This window comes from Phyllobates terribilis, unplaced genomic scaffold (assembly GCF_046119375.1).
Source record: "Phyllobates terribilis strain yellow unplaced genomic scaffold, ASM4611937v1 Scaffold_167__1_contigs__length_4167997, whole genome shotgun sequence".
In the NCBI taxonomy this organism is placed as follows: Eukaryota; Metazoa; Chordata; class Amphibia; order Anura; family Dendrobatidae; genus Phyllobates; species Phyllobates terribilis.
Window position 1 is genome coordinate 3,285,958 of NW_027362927.1, and position 25,049 is coordinate 3,311,006.

Consider the following 25,049-nt stretch of genomic DNA (forward strand, 5'->3'; position numbering starts at 1 on the left):
CCCATGCTGCCTGCTCTTCCGACGTGGAATAGGAACCTCAATACTTCAAAAATTATGTCATTACTATGATTACCCTCCACCAATTAATGCTACAAAGACTGTGTGCCAGATAGAGGGGACCTATAAAAATAATAGTGTCCCATAGAAAGTAGTAAAGACCCCACTGTCCTACCTAGCAAGTAATAATGCCAGATATGCTCTTATGAAAGTTTAAATATCGGAAGTGTTCCCTCCAAGCAACAAATACCGTTGAGTATCCCCTTTAACTAATAATGCCCCCTTAAAGCTACAATCAAACTACACCCAACTACAAAGTTCTTCTTCAAGTCTATGGACGATGATTTCGGGGTGGTGAAAGAAGAAATTTCTGATGATGCACCCATTTAAAAGAAATAATGTCCTGAGTGCCCCCATAGCACCCTGTATATTGTATGATAGTCCCACAGCTCACTACACACTGTATGATGGTCCCCACAGCTCCCTATGCACTGTATGATGGTCCCCACTGATCCTTATACACTACATGATGGTCCCCACAGTGCCCTATGCACTGTATGATGGTCTTCACAGCTCCCTATGCATTGTATGATGATCTCCACAACTCCCTATGCATTGTATGATGGACCTTATAGCTCTCTACGCACTGTATGATGGTCCCCACAGCTCCCTACGCACTATATGATGGTCCCCACAGATCCCTATACACTGTATGATAATCCCCATAGCTCCCTATACCCTGTATGATGGTCCCCACAGCTCCGTATGCACTGCATAATGGTCCCCACAGCTCCCTATGCCCTGTATGATGGTACCCACAGTTCCATATGCACTGTATCATGGTCCCCACAGCTACCTATGCACTGTATGATGGTCCCCACAGCTCCCTATGCAATGTATGATGGTCCCCACAGTTCCATATGCACTGTATCATGGTCCCCACAGCTACCTATGCACTGTATGATGGTCCCCACAGCTATCTACGCTCTGCATGATGGAACCCACAGCTCCCTATGCACTGTATGATGGTCCCCACAGCTATCTACGCTCTGTATAATGGTCCCCACAGCTCACTATGCACTGTATGATGGTCCCCACAGCTCCTTAGATACTGTATGATGGTCCTCATACTTCCCTATACACTGTATGATGGTCCCCACAGCTCCCTACACACTGTATGATGGTCCCCACAGCTCCTTAGATTTTGTATGAGATCCCCACAGCTCCCTAGACACTGTATGATGGTCCCCACAGCTCCCTAGACACTGTATGATGGTCCCCACAGCTCCCTAGACACTGTATGATGGTCCCCACAGCTCCCTAGACACTCTATGATGGTCCCCACAGCTCCCTATGCTCTGTATGATGGTCCCCACAGCTCCCTACGCTCTGTATGATGGTCCCCACAGTGCCCTATGCACTGTATGATGGTCTTCACAGCTCCCTAAGCATTGTATGATGGTCTCCACAGCTCCCTATGCATTGTATGATGGTCCTCATAGCTCTCTACGCACTGTATGATGGTCCCCGCAGCTCCTTAAGCACTGTATGATGGTACCCACGGCTCCTTATACACTGTATGATGGTACCCACGGCTCCTTATACACTGTATGATGGTCCCCACGGCTCTTTATGTACTGTATGATGGTCCCTGCAGCTCCCTACGCTCGGTATGATGGTCCCCACACCTCCCTATGCACTGCATAATGGTCCCCACACCTCCCTATGCCCTGTATGATGGTCCCCACATCTCCCTATGCACTGTATGATGGTCCCCACAGCTCCTTAGGCACTGTATGATGGTCCCCACAGCTATCTATGCACTGCATAATGGTCCCCACAGCTCCCTATGCACTGCATAATGGTCCCCACAGCTCCCTATGCACTGCATAATGGTCCCCACAGCTCCCTATGCCCTGTATGATGGTCCCCACATCTCCCTATGCACTGTATGATGGTCCGCACAGCTCCTTAGGCACTGTATGATGGTCTCCACAGCTCCCTATGCATTGTCTGATGGTCCCTACAGCTCCCTATGCCCAGTATGATGGTCTCCACAGCTCCCTATGCATTGTCTGACGGTCCCCACAGCTCCCTATGCCCTGTATGATGGTCCCCACAGCTCCCTATGCCCTGTATGATGGTCCCCACAGATCCCTATGCACTGTATGATGGTCCCCACAGCTCCCTATGCATTGTCTGATGGTCCCCACAGCTCCCTATGCACTGTATGGTGGTCTCTACAACTCCTTATAACTGGCATGATGGTCCCTACAACTTCCTATATCCTGTATAATGGCCCTCACAGCCCCATATATACAGTAATGTATAATGGCCCCCGCAGCTCAATATATATTGTATGATGGCCCCCACACCCACTTGTACACTATATTATGACCCCTACAGCTCCCTTTATACTGTATGATGGCCCCACAGCCCCTTATAAACTGTATTCTGGCACCCACTCCCCATTTTATATAATATGATGGTCCCACTGCCCCTCATATATAGCATGATGACTCCCATAGCCCCTTATAGTATGATAGCACTCACACCCCTTATATATACAGGTGCATCTCACTAAATTAGAATATCATCAAAAAGTTTATTTATTTTAGTTCTTCAATGCTGAAAATGAAACTCATATATTATATAAAGTCATTACAATCAAAGTGATCTATTTCAAGTGTTTATTTCTATTAATGTTGATCATTATGGCCAGGGGCGCACATAGAAATCATGAGGCCCCACCAAAAAAATAAAGAAATATTTGTCTGTGTCACAGAAGAGCCGATCTCACAACTTTCCAGCCTTTACTTCGCTTTTCTAATGTTCCTCCTACTGAAGTCCTAGATCCCTCTTTCATTGCCCCCATGAAGTATGATGCCAATAAAAGTGCCCCCCAAACACAGTATGATACCCCCATGGTGCATTCCTCCACATTAGCCTCTACATGAACAGTATAATGACCTTATTGTACCCCACTTCAACTCCCAAGGCAAAGTATGGTGCCCCTAACACAGTATGATTCCCCCAACTGTGACTCCCACACAGCCCTCCATACAGTATAATGGGCCTACATACAGTATAATGGCCCACACTAGCCCTCCAAACAGTATAATGACCCCACACAGCCCTCCAAACAGTATGATGGACCCCACACAAACCTTCACACCGTATAATTGCTTTCATACAGTATAACGGCCCCCCACATAGCCCTCAAAATATCATAATGGCCCCACATAGACTTCCATATAGTATAATATGCCACCCATAATCCTCCATATAGTAAAATGCACCCTCCAAAATCCTCCATATAGTATAATGCACCCCCCATAATCCTCCATATAGTATAATGAACTTCCCATGGTCCTCGATAGAATATAATGCACTCCCCATAGTCCTCCATACAGTATATTTCACACCCCAAAGGGTAAAATGCAGCCCCCATATAGTATAATGCACCACATAGAGTCCTGCAGTATTATGGGCACCACGTACTCACTGATTTTAAAATACTGTATGTTTTAAATAAGACGACCTGAGTATAAGCCGAGGTCCCTAATTTTACCACAAAAAAAATGGGAAAAAGTATTGAGTTGAGTATAAGCCTAGGGTAGGAAAGGCAGCAGCTACTGGAAAATTTCACCATCCTGGTATGTATGGCACCCCTCATCCCCCAATCCTGGTACATATGGCACCCCTCATCCCCCAATCCTGGTATGTATGGCCTCCTCATCCCCCAATCCTGGTACATATGGCACCCCTCATCCCCCAATCCTGGTATGCGTGGCCCCCTCATCCCCCAATCCTGGTATGTGTGGCCTCCTCATCCCCCAATCCTGGTATGTGTGGCCTCCTCACCCCCCAATCTTGGTATGTGTGGCCTCCTCACCCCCCAATCCCGGTATGTGTGGCCTCCTCATCCCCCAATCCTGAAATGTGTGGCCTCCTCATCCCCCAATCCTGGTATGTGTGGCCTTCTCATCCCCCAATCCCCTGGTGTGTGTGGACCCCTCAACCCCCAATCCTGGTTTGCATGGCCCCCTCATCCCCCAATCCTGGTATGTGTGGCCCCATCACTGCATACTGTCTGTCATCACTGGATTCCTGTGACAGCCAGCCTGTTGCTAGTGTTCATAGGAGACCGTGATCTCTGCTATATATAGCAATGCTGTATATAGCACAAGCAATCAGATGATTGCAGGTTCAAGCCCCCTAAAGAGACTAACAAATACAGTGAAAAGTAAAACAAAAAATCAAAAAAGTATAAAAGTTCAAATCATCCCAGTTTTCCCCCCATTAAAAATTAAGAATTATAAAACATTTTAAAAAATACACATATTTGGTATCGCTGCGTTTGTAAAAGTCAGATCCATCAAAATATAAAAAAAAATTAATCCATTTAGTAAACGGCGTAACTAGAACATTACATAAAATGCCAGAATTACAGATTTTCAGTCGTTGCAACAAGAAAAAAATAAATAATAACAGACAATCAAAACATTGTATATACCCCAAAATGATATCAATATAACCATCAGTTTGTGGTGCAAAAAAACAGCCCTCACGCAGCCCCATTCCCGAAACATGGAAACGCCGCGGCTTTCGGTTCTCGGAAAGTGGCGACACAAGCAAATTATTTTTATTATTTTTTTTACAAATTTCAGAATTTTTTTTCATCACTTAAATATAAATGATATAAATCGTCACTTAAGTAGAAGAGATGAAGCTTTACTACCTCCTGCTCCAGTTCCAGCACTTCACCGCTGCCGCTGATTTTTAGTCACTGGCTTCAAGGGTGACATCATGACTGCAGCTCTGCAGCCAATCACTTGGCTCAGTGGGCCATGCTGACAGAGCTTCTAAGCTCAGTGATTGGCTGCAGCAATGATGTGTGCTGAAGTTGAGCCATCACCCCTGCAGCCAGTCACAACAGAGCACAGGAAGCGCTGAAGATCCGGAGCTGGAGCAGCAGGAGAAAGTAAAGCTCTGTGTGTTTTCTCTACCACTGGGAACCTCCTATATATTACATAAAAACATTCCTGAAAACCCCTATAATCTGACTTTATAGAAAAAGTCTATATCCGGCTACTGTCCTCCCCTCATGAATCACAAAATATGCCAAGTGTGAACAACTCCTGTCCCCAAATGAGGACTTGCAGGCGATCAGTTGATAGTCGGGGGTCCGGCAGTGAACACCCTCAGCAATCAGCTGTGTTTTGCTGGACGTAGCGGCCTCTCCAGGACACATGTGGTATTACATGGTTCGCTTTCAGAATAATATGTAATATGTAATACATGATATCTTGAAGTCTTCCAGAAGAAGATATTGGCAGACAGGTAATGACTTATTACCTACCAGCCATTGTCTCCTTTATCACTCGCTAGTCCTTATACACATTTAGATGATTTCACATCTTCGTTGGAAGCCGTATTAGGAACCTCCATCGCAAATTTTATCATATAGGTTCTCAACCAACAGCTATTTGGCCATTGTTCACATAAAGTAAACCTATGTTATATACAGCAATATGCAGCAGGATACACGAGATCCAGAGAAATATCCAATCGCCAGAAATGGGGTCAGGAATGGTATGTGTGGCCTCCTCATCCCCCAATCCTGGTATGTGTGGCCCCCTCATCCCCCAATCCTGGTATGCATAGCCCCCTCATCCCCCAATCTTGGTATGTATGGCCTCCTCACTCCCCAATCCTGGTATGTGTGGCCCCATCACTGCACACACAAAAAATAAACACTTATACTCACCTTCCTTCCTCACCTCTGCTCCAGAGCTGCTGTGTTCTGTCTGCCAGCAGCTCATGTTGGTATCTGAGCAGCGCGCGCTCTCAGTTGCCGAGGTGAGCTGCTGCTGCCAGCATATTCACTCCTCTCCACGCCGGGACTATGAGCGTTGACAAGTGTGAATATGCATTCTCTTTAGTAGAGGGCACTGTAAGCAGGAGCCACGGCTCAGCGCTCCTCCGTGCCTGCTACTAAAGAGAATGAATATTCCTTCTTCTCCACGCCCATGGAAGTGGAGAAGAGGGAATATTCATGTCCCTTTAGCAGCGGGCACACGTGGTAGCTACAGCAGCCGCTACTGCGTGTGCCCGCTCCTCCGCCGCCGTAACCTCCCACCCCCCCAATACTCACCTATCCTCCTCGCTCCCCCGAGGCTCACAGGCCCCATAGCAGTGGTGTGGCCTGCCACCATTGGCGGTACGCCACTGATTATGGCTTACAGCCAATGAAATCACAAAAGTCATTATCTCAGTAAATTAGAATACTTTATAACATCAGCTTGAAAAATGTTTTTAAAATCCGAAATGTTGGCCTACTGAAATGTATGTTCAGTAAATGCACTCAATACTTGGTCAGGCTCCTTTTGCATCAATTACTGCATAGTGCGGCGTGGCATGGAGGCGATCAGCCTGTGGCACTGCTGAGGGGTTATGGAAGCCCAGGTGGCTTTGATAGCAGCCTTCAGCTCAACAGCATTGTTGGGTCTGGTGTCTCATCTTCCTCTTGACAATACCCCATAGTTTCTCTATGGGGTTAAGTTCAGGTGAATTTGCTGGCCAATTAAGCAGAGTGATGCTGTTGTCTTTAAACCAGGTATTGGTACTTTTGGCAGTGTGGACAGGGGCCAAGTCCTGCTGGAGAATGAAATTTCCATCTCCAAAAAGCTTGCCGGCAGAGGGAAGCATGAAGTGCTGTAAAATTTCCTGCTAGACGGCTGCGCTGACTTTGGTCTTGATAAAACACAGTGGACCTACACCAGCAGATTACATGGCTCCCCAAACCATCACTGATTGTGGAGACTTCACACTACACCTCAAGCAGCTTGGATTGTGGCCTCTTCACTCTTCCTCCAGACTCTGGGACCTTGATTTCCAAAGGAAAATTGGAACTCTGGGACCTTGTGGATGGTGTCAATGACTGCCTTCTTGGCATTTGTAAAGTCAGCAGTCTTCCCCATGATTGTGGAGCCTACTGAAACAGACTATGGGATATTTTTAAACACTTAGGAAGCCGTTGCAGGTGTTTTTTGTTAATTATTCTAATTTACTGAGATAATGACTTTTGTGTTTTCATTGGCTGTAAGCCATAATCGTCAACATTAACAGAAATAGACACTTGAAATAGATCTCTCTGTGTGTAACGTCTATTTTGGGATATTTTAGTACACCCATGATGATACTATAGACAGCCATTATACCTGGAATGGCCCCTTCCTTGCGTGCCTGGCTTTTTTTTGCTTACACGTCTAACAATCACATATGTGTTGTGTCCCTTCCCCCATCATCCTATTCTTCTATTGCTGAATAAATATGATAGATTTTATACTCCCTGGACTCCTTTGATGGTCTTTTACCCTGCAGGGTTTTCTTTCATATATGGACTCACTGTGTGGTGGTGATGGTAGAGGACATTGTGTAGCAGGATCATTTTGGCCTTGTATAGTAGTAATTTTGGGAATATTGGTCTTTGTATAGTGTATTTTAGATTAGTAACAGTGGTATACTGTAATTATATATGTATAAATCCTCTTTTAAGTGACAGGGAGGTTATATGGGGAAACATGTACTTTGGGGCTGGGGTCCCTGATCTCTTAGGACCACAGCAACGCTCCTGCACTGGGGAAAAGCAGGGTCTGGAGGCCACTTTAATATCATCATTTTACGGATATGACGCCAAAGAAACTAATGAAGTGCTTTGCAAAGTTCCATAATTAAAAAATAAAATGGAACCATTTTACAAGACCCGTAGCGTCTCCATTTTTCGGGATCTGGGGCCGGTTTTATTTTTTGCACACCGAGCTGAAGTTTTTATTGATACCATTTTGGGGTAGATCGGATGTTTTGATCGCCAGTTATTGCATTTTATTGCAATGTTGCGGCGACCAAAAAACGTAATTCTGGCGTTTAGAATTTTTTTCTCGTTACGCCGTTTACCGATTGGATTAATTATTTTTTTATATTGTTAGATCGGGCGATTCTGAGCACGGCAATAGCAAATATGTGTATCTGGGTGGTATTTTTAGAATTTTATTCTGAATGGGGCGAAAGGGGGGTGATTTAAACTTTTATATATTTTTAATTTTTTTTTATATTTTTAAAAACATTTTTTTTTTTTTACACTTTTTGCTTGCTTCTATAGTCTCATTAGGAGGCTAGAAGCAGCAACTGTCCAATCACCTCTGCTACATACAGGGGATGAGCAGATCAGCTCTATGTAGCAGAAATGCTCCTGTGCTATGAGCGCCGACCACTAGATGGCGCTCATAGAGTCAGTACATGACAATCACTGGGGTCTGCTGCAGACCCAGGGTTGTCATGCCCACCCATCAGTGACCCGCGATTACGTGACGGGGTCACAGATGGGTGGGGTAAGTGACGCGCTTCCGGCGCGGCGCTGTTAAATGCCGCTGTCAGAGATTGACAGTGTAACGGGTCTGGGAGGTGGAACCTCAGAGCAACTATACAAAGGGGCAGTCCTTGTAAGGAAGCGGGTGGCTCCCAGGGAAGGCGGGCAGGTAGTCACGGCAAGTGACAGGGACAGTCTCTGGGTAGAAGGGCAGGAGGTCATGGCAAGTGACGGGGACAGTCTCTTGACAGGCGGATGGTCACGGCAAGTGGCAGCAGGGTAAGAGTCTCTAGACAGGCAGGTGGTCACGGCAAGTGACAGCAGGATAAGAGTCTCTAGATAGGCTAGCAGGCAGGTAGCAGGTGAGCGCTCCCAGGTTCGCGGGCAAGAGTCTCTGGACAGGCAGGTGGTCACGGCAAGTGACGGCAGAGCCTCCAGGTTCGCTAGCAGGCAGGTAGCAGGTGAACGCACCCAGGTGAGCGGGCAAGAGTCTCTGGACAGGCAGGTGGTCACGGCAAGTGACGGCAGAGCCTCCAGATAGGCTAGCAGGCAGGTAGCAGGTGAGCGCTCCCAGGTGAGCGGGCAAGAGTCTCTGGACAGGCAGGTGGTCACGGCAAGTGACGGCAGAGCCTCCAGATAGGCTAGCAGGCAGGTAGCAGGTGAGTGCTCCCAGGTGAGCGGGCAGGAGTCTCTGGACAGGCAGGTGGTCACGGCAAGTGAAGGCAGAGCCTCCAGATAGGCTAGCAGGCAGGTAGCAGGTGAGCGCTCCCAGGTGAGAGGGCAGGAGTCTCTGGACAGGCAGGTGGTCACGGCAAGTGACGGCAGAGCCTCCAGATACGCTAGCAGGCAGGTGGCAGGTGAGCGCTCCCAGGTGAGCGGGCGAGAGTCTCTGGACAGGCAGGTGGTCACGGCAAGTGACGGCAGAGCCTCCAGGTAAGCTAGCAGGCAGGTAGCAGGTGAGCGTTCCCAGGTGAGCGGGCAGGAGTCTCTGGACAGGCAGGTGGTCATGGAAAGTGACGGCAGAGCCTCCAGGTAGGCTAGCAGGCAGGTAGCAGGTGAGCGCTCCCAGGTGAGCGGGAAGGACTCTCTGGACAGGCAGGTGGTCACGGCAAGTGACGGCAGAGCCTCCAGGTAGGCTAGCAGGCAGGTAGCAGGTGAGCGCTCCCAGGTGAGCGGGCGGGCAGATCCATAGACAGACTGACAGGTGTTGGAAGGCAGACTGTCGGACCGCAGGAATGCAAGCAGATAGACAGGAATCAGGTAACTGGCAGGTATCTGGTAACGGGACCTGAGGGTTGAGTTGAAAGGCTTTACAACAACATTGCTCGGGCACCTCCATTTTGGAGTAGGTGCCTTATATATGGTGAGGTCCTCCGGCCATTGGCCGGGGACTCCTTAGGACGGTGCGCGCGGCCCCTTTAAGAGAGGGAGAGCTCGCGCGCGCGCGTGCCCTAAGCACAGAGGCCGAGAAGCAGCGCGCGCTGCCAGCAGAGCGGGAGGAAGCTGCCGGGCACGGAGCGGAGAGGTGAGGGGAACGGCGTCCCTGCCTAGCAGGAGGCAGGGACGCCGACGCTACAGACAGCAGCATTTAACATGTTAACAGCCGCAAGTGGATCGCGATTCCACCCGCGGCTGTTGGGGGCACATGTCAGCTGTATAAATCACGGTTTTAGGCATTGGTCTTGTAGTGTGGTATTGGTCTGCGACCAAGTGTGAATAGGTTCAACAAAACACAGCTGGCAGACTTTAAATGGAGGGTAATATTTGGCACGCTCCACAAAATGTCACGATTATTAGGTAAGGTGTGTATAGGAAAATGTTATTTAAGGAAATAAAATGTACATTTTATTGGGGAATCCACCGCAGTCAGTGATTTTAGTCCAGTGTTTTCCTGTAACTCACATAGCAGTAGAAGACAAAGACAGAAACACAATACACAAATAACGGTAAAGTTTTAAATATTAGAGTTAGGACTGTCCCATAAGGGTCACCGTTACGAGGCGGGATGGCTTTCGCATTATTTAGACAAAAATTATGTTAACTAAGTACGCCTTATTATTTTCATGCACTATCGCGATTAATTTATTTACTGCAGGGTGTTTGAGTATTGTATTTCTGTCTTAGTTTTTTTCTGGTTAGTGGCCATGTGTGAACATGCTCTTACATTCTGCATGCACGACAATTTAAATTCCAGTTCATGTCTCGAGGTTTTTTTCATATAGCAGAAGGTTATATGGATTAAAATAAAGGTTCATTTAAATAGCTGTCATGAATTATAACATGGGGCTGTGGGATATTTGCAGTCTGTGACTTTTTTGTTTAGTAATTTATTTCCTGAAGTGTAAACTTGATACATAAAACAGCAGTGTCCGTTATGATGACATCACAAAGCACATGACAGCACCGAGAACATGACATCATAGACCTCACATGACATCATAACTGCTACAGAATGTATAAAGTTCTATTCCTGAGCCATCTTGTGTCACAGCTTGAAGAGGACCAGTCCAGGTAAGTAGCTCATCACTGAACGCTGGGGGTCGGGTCACATCGGAAAGGGAGGAGGACTGGCTGCACAGCATTGTGTCACAGCACAAACAGCAGAGCAAGATCAGGAAGAGATCTGCAGTGTGTGCTGTATGGACTGTGTCCTCATCCCCATGATATTTCCAGATGATTATTAGCTGCATTGTTTTCTTTCTTCCTGACCTTCCTCAAGGCTGTTCTGAGATCTGTGGAGTAACTATCATACGTCCGGCAATTATCAACTGAGAAGACTTTTTGGGATTCAGCAAGAAGGTAGGTGTGCGTGCATGTGAGTGTGTGTGTAGGCACAGCATTGAAGGTTTGTGTGACCCCAGATCTAAAGGGAAGTGTGTCTGTGACCCCAGCACTACAAGGATGTGTGTCTGTGACCCCACCAATAAAGGGATGTGTGTCTGTGACCCCACCAATAAAGGGATGTGTGTCTGTGACCCCACCAATAAAGGGATGTGTGCCTGTGACCCCACCAATAAAGGGGTGGCTGTGTGATGGTTTGTGTGTCCCTGCACTAATGGGGTGTGTGTTTGTGTCCTCAACACTGCAGCACTGAAGGGGTGTGTGCACGTGTGTTTGGCACACATGTACATGTCTCCAGAAATGTAGCACTGAAGGGCTGTGTGTGTGGCCCCAGCACTGAAAGTGTGTGTCTGTGTCTATTTGTGTGACCTCAGTACCAAAGGGATGTCTGTCTGTGATCCCAGAAATGAAGGGGTGTCTCTGTGACCCCATCAATAACGGGGTGGCTGTGTAATGGTTTGCGTGTCCCTGCACTAATGGGGTGTGTGCTTGTTTCCTAAACACTGCAGCACTAAAGGGTGTGTGCACGTGTGTTTGGCACACGTGTACATATCCTCTGAAATGCAGCACTGAAGGGCTGTGTGTGTGGCTCTAGCACTGAAGGTGTGTGTCTGTGTCTGTTTGTGTGACCTCAGCACAAAAGGGATGTGTGTCTGTGACCCCAGCAATAAAGATGTGTGTCTATATGGCCCCATCAATAACGGGGAAGCTGTGTGATGGTTTGCGTGTCCCTGCACTAATGGGGTGTGTGCTTGTTTCCTCATCACTGCAACACTGAAGGGGTGTGTGCACGTGTGTTTGGCACACGTGTACATGTCCCCTGAAATGCAGCACTGAAGGGCTGTGTGTGTGGTTCCAGCACTGAAGGTGTGTGTCTGTGTCTGTTTGTGTGACCTCAGCACCAAAGGGATGTGTGTCTGTGACCCCAGCAATGAAGGGGTGTGTCTCTATGGCCCCATCAATAAAAGGGGTGGTTGTGTGATGGTTTGTGTGTCCCTGCACTAATGGGGTGTGTGTTTCTGTCCTCATCACTGCAACACTGAAGGGGTGTGTGCACGTGTGTTTGGCACACGTCTACATGTCCCCTGAAATGCAGCACTGAAGGGCTGTGTGTGTGGCTCCAGCACTGAAGGTGTGTGTCTGAGTCTGTTTGTGTGACCTCAGCACCAAAGGGATGTATGTCTGTGATCCCAGAAATGTAGGGCTGTGTCTCTATGGCCCCATCAATAAAGGGGTGGCTGTGTGATGGTTTGTGTGTCTCTGCACTAATGGGGTGTGTGTTTGTGTCCTCAACACTGCAGCACTGAAGGGGTGTGTGCACGTGTGTTTGGCACACATGTACATGACTCCAGAAATGCAACACTGAAGGGCTGTGTGTGTGGCCCCAGCACTGAAGGTGTGTGTCTGTGTCTGTTTGTGTGACCTCAGCAAAAAAGGGATGTGTGTCTGTAACCCCAGCAATGAAGGGGTGTGTCTCTATGGCCCCATCAATAAAACGGATGGTTGTGTGATGGTTTGTGTGTCCCTGCACTAGGGTGGGTGTTTGTGTCCTCAACACTGCAGCACTGAAGGGGTGTGTGCACGTGTGTTTGGCACAAGTGTACATGTCTCATGAAATGCAGCGCTGAAGGGCTGTGTGTGTGGCCCCAGCACTGAAGGTCTGTGTCTGTGTCTGTTTGTGTGACCTCAGCACCAAAGGGATGTGTGTCTGTGATCCCAGAAATGAGGGGGTGTCTGTGTGACCCCATCAATAAAGGGGTGGATGTGTGATGGTTTGCGAGTCCCTGCACTAATGGGGTGTGTGCTTGTTTCCTCAACACTGCAGCACAGAAGGGGTGTGTGAACGTGTGTTTGGCACACGTGTACATGTCCCATGAAATGCAGCACTGAAGGGCTGTGTGTGTGGCCCCAGCACTGAAGGTGTGTGTCTGTGTCTGTTTGTGTGACCTCAGCACCAAAGGGATGTGTGTCTGTGACCCCAGCAATGAAGGGGTGTGTCTCTATGGCCCCATCAATAAAAGGGATGGTTGTGTGAGGGTTTGTGTGTCCCTGCACTAATGGGGTGGGTGTTTGTGTCCTCAACACTGCAGCACTGAAGGGGTGTGTGCACGTGTGTTTGGCACAAGTGTACATGTCTCATGAAATGCAGCGCTGAAGGGCTGTGTGTGTGGCCCCAGCACTGAAGGTGTGTGTCTGTGTCTGTTTGTGTGACCTCAGCACCAAAGGGATGTGTGTCTGTGACCCCAGCAATAAAGATGTGTGTCTCTATGGCCCCATCAATTACGGGGAGGCTGTGTGATGGTTTGCGTGTCCCTGCACTAATGGGGTGTGTGCTTGTTTCCTCATCACTGCAACACTGAAGGGGTGTGTGCAAGTGTGTTTGGCACACGTCTACATGTCCCCTGAAATGCAGCACTGAAGGGCTGTGTGTGTGGCCCCAGCACTGAAGGTGTGTGTCTGTGTCTGTTTGTGTGACCTCAGCACCAAAGGGATGTGTGTCTGTGACCCCAGCAATGAAGGGGTGTGTCTCTATGGCCCCATCAATAAAAGGGATGGTTGTGTGATGGTTTGTGTGTCCCTGCACTAATGGGGTGGGTGTTTGTGTCCTCAACACTGCAGCAATGAAGGGGTGTGTGCACGTGTGTTTGGCACAAGTGTACATGTCTCATGAAATGCAGCGCTGAAGGGCTGTGTGTGTGGCCCCAGCACTGAAGGTGTGTGTCTGTCTCTGTTTGTGTGACCTCAGCACCAAAGGGATGTGTGTCTGTGATCCCAGAAATGAAGGGGAGTCTCTGTGACCCCATCAATCAAGGGGTGGATGTGTGATGGTTTGCGTGTCCCTGCACTAATGGGGTGTGTGCTTGTTTCCTCAACACTGCACCACAGAAGGGGTGTGTGAACGTGTGTTTGGCACACGTGTACATGTCCCATGAAATGCAGCACTGAAGGGCTGTGTGTGTGGCCCCAGCACTGAAGGTGTGTGTCTGTTTGTGTGACCTCAGCACCAAAGGGATGTGTGTCTGTGATCCCAGAAATGAAGGGGTGTCTCTGTGACCCCATCAATAAAGGGGTGGATGTGTGATGGTTTGCGTGTCCCTGCACTAATGGGGTGTGTGCTTGTTTCCTCAACACTGCAGCACAGAAGGGGTGTGTGAACGTGTGTTTGGCACAAGTGTACATGTCTCATGAAATGCAGCGCTGAAGGGCTGTGTGTGTGGCCCCAGCACTGAAGGTGTGTGTATGTGTCTGTTTGTGTGACCTCAGCACCAAAGGGATGTGTGTCTGTGACCCCAGCAATAAAGATGTGTGTCTCTATGGCCCCATCAATTACGGGGAGGCTGTGTGATGGTTTGCGTGTCCCTGCACTAATGGGGTGTGTGCTTGTTTCCTCATCACTGCAACACTGAAGGGGTGTGTGCAAGTGTGTTTGGCACACGTCTACATGTCCCCTGAAATGCAGCACTGAAGGGCTGTGTGTGTGGCCCCAGCACTGAAGGTGTGTGTCTGTGTCTGTTTGTGTGACCTCAGCACCAAAGGGATGTGTGTCTGTGACCCCAGCAATGAAGGGGTGTGTCTCTATGGCCCCATCAATAAAAGGGATGGTTGTGTGATGGTTTGTGTGTCCCTGCACTAATGGGGTGGGTGTTTGTGTCCTCAACACTGCAGCACTAAAGGGGTGTGTGCACGTGTGTTTGGCACAAGTGTACATGTCTCATGAAATGCAGCGCTGAAGGGCTGTGTGTGTGGCCCCAGCACTGAAGGTGTGTGTCTGTGTCTGTTTGTGTGACCTCAGCACCAAAGGGATGTGTGTCTGTGATCCCAGAAATGAAGGAGTGTCTCTGTGACCCCATCAATAAAGGGGTGGATGTGTGATGGGTTGCGTGTCCCTGCACTAATGGGGTGTGTGCTTGTTTCCTCAACACTGCAGCACAGAAGGGGTGTGTGAACGTGTGTTTGGCACACGTGTACATGTCCCATGAAATGCAGCACTGAAGGGCTGTGTGTGTGGCCCCAGCACTGAAGGTGTGTGTCTGTGTCTGTTTGTGTGACCTCAGCACCAAAGGGATGTGTGTCTGTGACCCCAGCAATGAAGGGGTGTGTCTCTATGGCCCCATCAATAAAAGGGATGGTTGTGTGATGGTTTGTGTGTCCCTGCACTAATGGGGTGGGTGTTTGTGTCCTCAACACTGCAGCACTGAAGGGGTGTGTGCACGTGTGTTTGGCACAAGTGTACATGTCTCATGAAATGCAGCGCTGAAGGGCTGTGTGTGTGGACCCAGCACTGAAGGTGTGTGTCTGTTTGTGTGACCTCAGCACCAAAGGGATGTGTGTCTGTGACCCCAGCAATAAAGATGTGTGTCTCTATGGCCCCATCAATTACGGGGAGGCTGTGTGATGGTTTGCGTGTCCCTGCACTAATGGGGTGTGTGCTTGTTTCCTCATCACTGCAACACTGAAGGGGTGTGTGCAAGTGTGTTTGGCACACGTCTACATGTTCCCTGAAATGCAGCACTGAAGGGCTGTGTGTGTGGCCCCAGCACTGAAGGTGTGTGTCTGTGTCTGTTTGTGTGACCTCAGCACCAAAGGGATGTGTGTCTGTGACCCCAGCAATAAAGATGTGTGTCTCTATGGCCCCATCAATTACGGGGAGGCTGTGTGATGGTTTGCGTGTCCCTGCACTAATGGGGTGTGTGCTTGTTTCCTCATCACTGCAACACTGAAGGGGTGTGTGCACGTGTGTTTGGCACACGTCTACATGTCCCCTGAAATGCAGCACTGAAGGGCTGTTTGTGTGGCTCCAGCACTGAAGGTGTGTGTCTGTGTCTGTTTGTGTGACCTCAGCACCAAAGGGATGTGTGTCTGTGACCCCAGCAATGAAGGGGTGTGTCTCTATGGCCCCATCAATAAAAGGGGTGGTTGTGTGATGGTTTGTGTTTCCCTGCACTAATGGGGTGTGTGTTTGTGTCCGCAACACTGCAGCACTGAAGGGGTGTGTGCACGTGTGTTTGGCACAAGTGTACATATCCCCTGAATTGCAGCACTGAAGGGCTGTGTGTGTGGCCCCAGCACTGAAGGTGTGTGTCTGTGTCTGTTTGTGTGACCTCAGCACCAAAGGGATGTGTCTGTGATCCCAGAAATGAAGGGGTGTCTCTGTGACCCCATCAATAAAGGGGTGGATGTGTGATGGTTTGCGTGTCCCTGCACTAATGGGGTGTGTGCTTGTTTCCTCAACACTGCAGCACAGAAGGGGTGTGTGAACGTGTGTTTGGCACACGTGTACATGTCCCCTGAAATGCAGCACTGAAGGGCTGTGTGTGTGGCCCCAGCACTGAAGGTGTGTGTCTGTGTCTGTTTGTGTGACCTCAGCACCAAAGGGATGTGTGTCTGTGACCCCAGCAATGAAGGGGTGTGTCTCTATGGCCCCATCAATAAAAGGGGTGGTTGTGTGATGGTTTGTGTGTCCCTGCACTAATGGGGTGGGTGTTTGTGTCCTCAACACTGCAGCACTGAAGGGGTGTGTGCACGTGTGTTTGGCACAGGTGTACATGTCTCATGAAATGCAGCGCTGAAGGGCTGTGTGTGTGGCCCCAGCACTGAAGGTGTGTGTCTGTGTCTGTTTGTGTGACCTCAGCAACAAAGGGATGTGTGTCTGTGACCCCAGCAGTAAAGATGTGTGTCTCTGTGGCCCCATCAATATCGGGGAAGCTGTGTGATGGTTTGTGTGTCCCTGCACTAATGGGGTGTGAGTTTGTGTCCTCAACACTGCAACACTGAAGAGGTGTGTACCCGTGTGTTTGGTACACATGTACATGTCCCCTGAAATGCAACACTGAAGGGCTGTGTGTGTGGCCTCAGCACTGAAGGTGTGTGTCTGTGTCTGTTTGTGTGACCTCAGCACCAAAGGGATGCGTGTCTGTGACCCCAGCAATGAAGGGCTGTGTCTCTATGGCCCCATCAATAAAGGGGTGGCTGTGTGATGGATGGGGGGCCCTGCACTAATGGGGTGTGTGTTTGTGTCCTCAACACTGCAGCTCTGAAGGGGTGTGTGCACGTGTGTTTGGCACACATGTACATGTCTCCAGAAATGCAGCACTGAAGGGCTGTGTGTGTGGCCCCAGCACTGAAAGTGTGTGTCTGTGTCTGTTTGTGTGACCTCAGCACCAAAGGGATGTGTGTCTGTGACCCCAGAAATGAAAGGGTGTCTCTGTGACCACATCAATAAAGGGGTGGTTGTGTGATGGTTTGTGTGTCCCTGCACTAATGGGGTGTGTGTTTGTGTCCTCAACACTGCAGCACTGAAGGGGTGTGTGCACGTGTGTTTGGCACACGTGTACATTTCCCCTGAAATGCAGCACTGAAGGGCTGTGTGTGTGGCCCCAGTACTGAAGGTGTGTGTCTGTGTCTGTTCGTGTGACCTCAGCACCAAAGGGATGTGTGTCTGTGACCCCAGCAGTAAAGATGTGTGTCTCTATGGCCCCATCAATATCGGGGAGGCTGTGTGATGGTTTGCGTGTCCCTGCACTAATGGGGTGTGTGTTTGTGTCCTCAACACTGCAGCACTGAAGGTGTTTGTGCTCTCGTGTTTGGCACACGTGTACATGTCCCCTGAAATGCAGCACTGAAGGGCTGTGTGTGTGGCTCCAGCACTGAAGGTGAGTGTCTGTGTCTGTTTGTGTGACCTCAGCACCAAAGGGATGTGTGTCTGTGACCCCAGCAATGAAGGGCTGTGTCTCTATGGCCCCATCAATAAAGGGGTGGTTGTGTGATGGTTTGTGTGTCCCTGCACTAATGGGGTGTGTGTTTGTGTCCTCAACACTGCAGCACTGAAGGGGTGTGTGCACGTGTGTTTGGCACACGTGTACATGTCCCCTGAAATGCAGCACTGAAGGGCTGTGTGTGTGGCCCCAGCACTGAAAGTGTGTGTCTGTGTCAGTTTGTGTGACCTCAGCACCAAAGGGATGTGTGTCTGTGACCCCAGCAATAAAGATGTGTGTCTCTATGGCCCCATCAATAACGGGGAGGCTGTGTGATGGTTTGCGTGTCCCTGCACTAACGGGGTGTGTGCTTGTTTCCTCATCACTGCAACACTGAAGGGGTGTGTGCACGTGTGTTTGGCACACGTGTACTTGTTCCCTGAAATGCAGCAATGAAGGGCTGTGTGCGTGGCTCCAGCACTGAAGGTGTGTGTCTGTGTCTGTTTGTGTGACCTCAGCACCAAAGGGATGTGTGTCTGTGACCCCAGCAATAAAGATGTGTGTCTCTATGGCCCCATCAATAACGGGGAGGCTGTGTGATGGTTTGCATGTCCCTGCACTAATGGGGTGTGTGCTTGTTTCCTCATCACTGCAACACTGAAGGGGTGTGTGCACGTGTGTTTGGCACACGTGTACATGTCCCCTGAAATGCAGCACTGAAGGGCTGTGTGTGTGGCCCCAGCACTGAAGGTATGTGTCTGTGTCTGTTTGTGTGACCTCAGCACCAAAGGGATGTGTGTCTGTGACCCCAGCACTGAAGATGTGTGTGTCTGTGACCCCATCAATAACGGGGTGGCTGTGTGATGGTTTGTGTGTCCCTGGTCTGTGTGTTTGTCTACCGAGCACTGCAGCACTGAAGGGGTGTGTGCACGTGTGTTTATTGTATGTGTATAGAGGTGAGTGTGTATTTGTGTCTGTGTGTGTATGTATGTGTGTGTTGAGGTGAGTGTGTATGTGTGTGAATGTTCATGTATGTATTAAAGGTAACCCATCACTTCATTTCAGGCCCCTAAACCACCACCATTGTGAAATACCACTGTGTAATGAGTTTATAAAGATGCCCCTGTATAAATCATTCATTTCTGCATTGTGTAGAAAATGAGCTTATAATGAACCAACAGTTTATACAAGGACATATTTATTATTCTGTTGGTGCCTTGGTGGTGATTTCATTCCCAGTCCCCTTAAAGAGTTATTTGGGACTTAAGAATTGATGACCTATCTGTAAGATAGCTGATCAGTATGAGATCGGAGGGTCTGACACCTGGCACCCCCACGATCAGCTGAAATCTGCTCCGGCAGGTGCCAGACACATGATAAGCATACTTGATAGGACGCTGCTTCTGGTCTATAGGACGCACACAATACTGAGGAAGATTTTTTGTTGTTAAAAAGTGCGTCATATAGTCTAGAAAATACAGTTAATGACGGTCACTCTTTAACTAAGAAATGCATCTTAACTTATGAAGGACTATATCCGTCATAATTCTGCTCCCCGCATTTCTTGCAGGCTCACACGCCGAGTCTGCATCTTTCTCGGCAGATGATGGCTGTGTTATTCAGCAATCATATGCCTCTAACAGTTGCAGGTTGAGCGGAGCTCTGCCCACGACAGTTAGCCTATTAAATCTTGCTATCAGTGTGTGACAGCGGCATTTAATGTGCGCCAGCAGGGGGTGCACCATTCCATCTCTTCATTGGCGCACCCGTGACTTGATCACTGAAGATCCCTGTGTCTGTCATCACTGGATTCCTGTGACAGCCAGCCTGTTGCTAGTGTTCATAGGAGACCGTGATTTCTGCTATATATAGCACTGCTGTATATAGCACAAGCAATCAGATGATCGCAGGTTCAAGCCCCCTAAAGAGACGAACAAATACAGTGAAAAGTAAAAAAAAAATGAAAAAAGTATAAAAGTTCAAATCATCCCAGTTTTCCCCCATTAAAAATTAAGAAATATAAAACATTTAAAAAATACACAGATTTGGTATCGCTGCGTTTGTAAAAGTCAGATCCATCAAAATATAAAATAAATTAATCCATTTAGTAAACGGCGTAACTAGAACATTAAATAAAATGCCAGAATTACAGATTTTCAGTCGTTGCAACAAGAAAAAAATATATAATAACAGACAATCAAAACATTGTATATATCCCAAAATGATATCAATATAACCATCAGTTTGTGGTGCAAAAAACTAGCCCTCACGCCGCCCCATTCCCGAAACATGGAAACGCCGCGGCTTTCAGATCTCGGAAAGTGGCGACACAAGCAAATCATTTTTCATCACTTAAATATAAATCCTATAAATCGTCACTTAAGTAGAAGAGATGAAGCTTTACTACCTCCTGCTCCAGCTCCAGCACTTCACCGCTGCCGCTGATCTTTAGTCACTGGCTTCAAGGGTGACATCATGACTGCAGCCCTGCAGCCAATCAATTGGCTCAGTGGGCCACCCTGACAGAGCTTCTAAATTCAGTGATTGGCTGCAGCATTGATGTGTGCTGAAGTTGAGCCATCACCCCTGCAGCCAGTCACAATAGAGCACAGGAAGCGCTGAAGATCCAGATCTGGAGCAGCAGGAGAAAGTAAAGCTCTGTGTGTTTTCTCTACCACTGGGAACCTCCTATATATTACATAAAAACATTCCTGAAAACCCCTTTAATCTGACTTTATAGAAAAAGTCTATATCCGGCTACTGTCCTCCCCTCATGAATCACAAAATATGCCAAGTGTGAACAACTCCTGTCCCCAAATGAGGACTTGCAGGCGATCAGTTGATAGTCGGGGGTCCGGCAGTGAACACCCTCAGCAATCAGCTGTGTTTTGCTGGACGTAGCGGTCTCTCCAGGACACATGTGGTATTACATGGTGCTCTTTCAGAATAATATGTAATATGTAATACATGATATCTTGAAGTCTTCCAGAAGAAGATATTGGCAGACAGGTAATGACTTATTACCTACCAGCCATTGTCTCTTTATCACTCGCTAGTTCTTATACACATTTGGATGATGTCACATCTTCGTTGGAAGCCGTATTAGGAACCTCCATCGCAGATTTTATCATACAGGACGAGTTCTCAGCCAACAGCTATTTGGCCATTGTTCACATGACGTAAGCCTATGTTATATACAGCGATATGCAGCAGGATACACGAGATCCAGGGAAATATCCGATCGCCAGAAATGGGGTCAGGAAGGAATTTTTTTCCCCCCTGAATCAGAATTCTTTTGGGGGGGTTTCTTTGCCTTCTTCTGGATCTTTGGGTCCCAATGACTCTCAGGTGGTCCCCAATGACCGCAGCTCGTTTTGTGGTCTCCACCGGGGCCAATCTGAGAGTGACTGTGACCATAGTTTAATTTCTTAAAGGACCAGTAATATTTTCATTACAATGTTGCTTATTGCTATTTCAATAAAAAAAATAATTATATATATATATATATTGTTTTGTGTGTTTTTCTCCTGGATTTCACCTTACACAGTGAGAATGATAAGAGTAATCACAAAATATGGGGGCTCCATACACAGAGAGAACTCTGGTACCAAATTCCATGACAATTGTTCTGGGGTTCAGTCTGTGATGGAGCAGTAACATTGTATCCAGGACGTCGTACACACCATGCTACAGAAAGAAGACTGAAGAACGGGACGCAGCCGCAGAATACAGGAGACACAGGGTCTTGTGTAACAGTAAAAAACAGGAAAGATGTTCAACAAGTGGCCGGGGGGCTCCAGGACCAAACCAGGAGGGAGGCCTCAGTCATCAGTGGCCAATATTCCCATGAAGTGGCCACATTTACCAACCGTTCTGCAGCCACTCGTTTACCTTTGTCCAACACCTCAGTCGGTCCTAGCAGTTATTAGGCCACCACTGAAATGCTTTTCTGACTACACACAGACACGTACATAGAAACCGTGCATGCCACCATCACCGTCCACAACCAGAGTCCTGGTCCAGACCAGAGGCCTTTCCAATTCAAGTCTACTTGGGGTTAAACAAGGGCCCTGTCTCTAAGAGAACCATGTGCTTGCCACTTGGAACAGCAGTAATACAGTAACACCAGGTTAATATTCTTCAGGCACAGAGATGCACAGACAGTGAACCCTCTTAAAAAGAAGAATTGGACTGACATTCCCTAAGCAATAAGTACCCACACAATTGGAGGGACAGATTGCTAGCCCTTGCTGCACCATGGTGTATGCCCAGTGGTGGCCACTCTTAGTCCAAGTTGGCTCTTCAGATTGTATGGTGAAAGAACCTGAGGGCCATATACCTTCAAGAAAAAGATCTCATAAGGACACGTCGCCTTGAATTGTGAAGAACACAATAATGTTTTCCATACAATTCTATTGTGTTCTATTCAGGATATATTAAAAAAAAGTCTGGTCCTTAGAAGTTATAAAATGAAGTCAATACAACCTCAGGTGAACAACAACACATCACAAATTACACCAGGTCATCGAATATTTACCAAAAAATAGACTTAAATGGAGAAACAGTTTTTGAAAAATTAAAGGGGTTGTCCAATGAAAACAAGCTCCAATCTACAGGAACCGTCATCCCCTTTAGATTGGAACGGTGGTCCGCATGCTAAAATGCTGCTCCATTCATTCTATATGAGGCAGCCATGAAGTGCGCCCGACTTTTTTGGACCGATGAGACAGAGTGTCCTTACAGAGAAGGGTCCTTGGATTGGACGCCAAGTTAATGACCCCAAAGCAGCACTGAATATGATGTACTAGTGGGAGTCACGAGTGCAAGGGTTCAAGGGCGCCAGTAGTGGAAGACATAGTGCGCGAAACCGAAGAACAAGTAAGCAGACCTGCTGATCAGCACTGCAGTGCTGAGGCCGAGTTATGGCGAAATAGGGAGCGACAGTGCGCCTCACCAGTCCTGGAGTATATTACAGAGGAAGGATACTGTCTGGAAAATGCTTCATACTGTAAAGGAAATGGCCAGAACACTTTGTGCCCCCCGATATCCCTTGTATGCCGGGACGTTGCTAGCGTCCTAAAAGATCAGGGGCCAAAGCCCCAAAGTAGGTGTTTCCCCATACAACCTCCCCGCCACTTAAAAGAGGACCTATACATATATAATTACAGTACACCATTGTTGCTAACCTAAAATACACAACTGAAATACCAATATTCCCAAAATTACTTCTATACAAGGCAATAATAATGCCCTCTACCATCAACACTACACAGTGAGTACATAGTATTATGATATGACCATTGCCTCTACATAAAAAAACACCCTGTACAAAGACCATCTGACTTCTCACATTTCCAGCACCGTCCCCATCTATTCCCACCCTGCACAACCTCCCCATGCTGCCTGCTCTTCCGACGTGGAATAGGAACCTCAATACTTCAAAAATTATGTCATTACTATGATTACCCTCCACCAATTAATGCTACAAAGACTGTGTGCCAGATAGAGGGGACCTATCAAAATAATAGCGTCCCATAGAAAGTAGTAAAGACCCCACTGTGCTACCTAGCAAGTAATAATGCCAGATATGCTCTTATGAAAGTTTCAATATCTGAAGTGTTCCCTCCAAGCAACAAATACCGTTGAGAATCCCCTTTAAGTAATAATGCCCCCTTAAAGCCACAATCAAACTACACCCAACTACAAAGTTCTTCTTCAAGTCTATGGAAGATGATTTCGGGGTAGTGAAAGAAGAAATTTCTGATGATGCACCCATTTAAAAGAAATAATGTCCTGAGTGCCCCCATAGCACCCTGTATATGGTATGATAGTCCCACAGCTCACTACACACTGTATGATGGTCCCCACAGCTCCCTATACACTGCATGATGGTCCCCACAGCTCCCTAGACACTGTATGATGGTCCCCACAGCTCCCTACGCACTGTATGATGATCCCCATAGCTCCGTATACCCTGTATGATGGTCCCCACAGCTCCGTATGCACTGCATAATGGTCCCCACAGCTCCCTATGCCCTGTATGATGGTCCCCACAGCTCCCTACGCACTGTATGATGATCCCCATAGCTCCCTATACCCTGTATGATGGTCCCCACAGCTCCCTATGCACTGTATGATGGTCTCCACAGCTCCCTATGCACTGTATCATGGTCCCCACATCTCCCTACGCTCTGTGTGATGGTCCCCACAGCTCCCTATGCACTGTATGATGGTCCCCACAGCTCCCTATGCACTGTATGATGGTACCCACAGCTCCATATGCACTGGTAACATGGTCCCCACAGCTCCCTACGCTCTGCATGATGGTCCCCACAGCTCCCTATACACTGTATGATGGTCCCCACAGCTCCCTACACACTGTATGATGGTCCCCACAGCTCCTTAGATACTGTACGATGGTCCCCACAGCTCCCTAGACACTATATGATGGTCCCCACAGCTTCATACACACTGTATGATTGTCCCCACAGCTCCTTAGATACTGGATGAGGGTCCCCACAGCTCCCTAGACACTGTATGATGATCCCCACAGCTCCCCCATGCACTGTATGATGGTCCCCACAGCTCACTATGCATTGCATAATGGTCCCCACAGCTCTCTATGCTCTGTATGATGGTCCCCATAGCTCCCTATGCCATGTATGATGGAACCCACAGCTCCCTATGCACTGTATGATGGTCCCCACAGCTATCTACGCTCTGTATGATGGAACCCACAGCTCTCTACGCTCCGTATGATGGAACCCACAGCTCACTATGCACTGTATGATGGTCCCCACAGCACCCTACACACTGTATGATGGTCCCCACAGCTCCTTAGATACTGTATGAGGGTCCCCACAGCTCCCTAGACACTGTATGATGGTCCCCACAGCTCCCTATGCTCTGTATGATGGTCCCCACAGCTCCCTATGCTCTGTATGATGGTCCCCACAGCTCCCTACGCTCTGTATGATGGTCCCCACAGTGCCCTATGCACTGTATGATGGTCTTCACAGCTCCCTATGCATTGTATGATGGTCTCCACAGCTCTCTACGCACTGTATGAAGGTCCCCGCAGCTCCTTATGCACTGAATGATGGTCCCCACGGCTCCTTATACACTGTATGACGGTCCCCACGGCT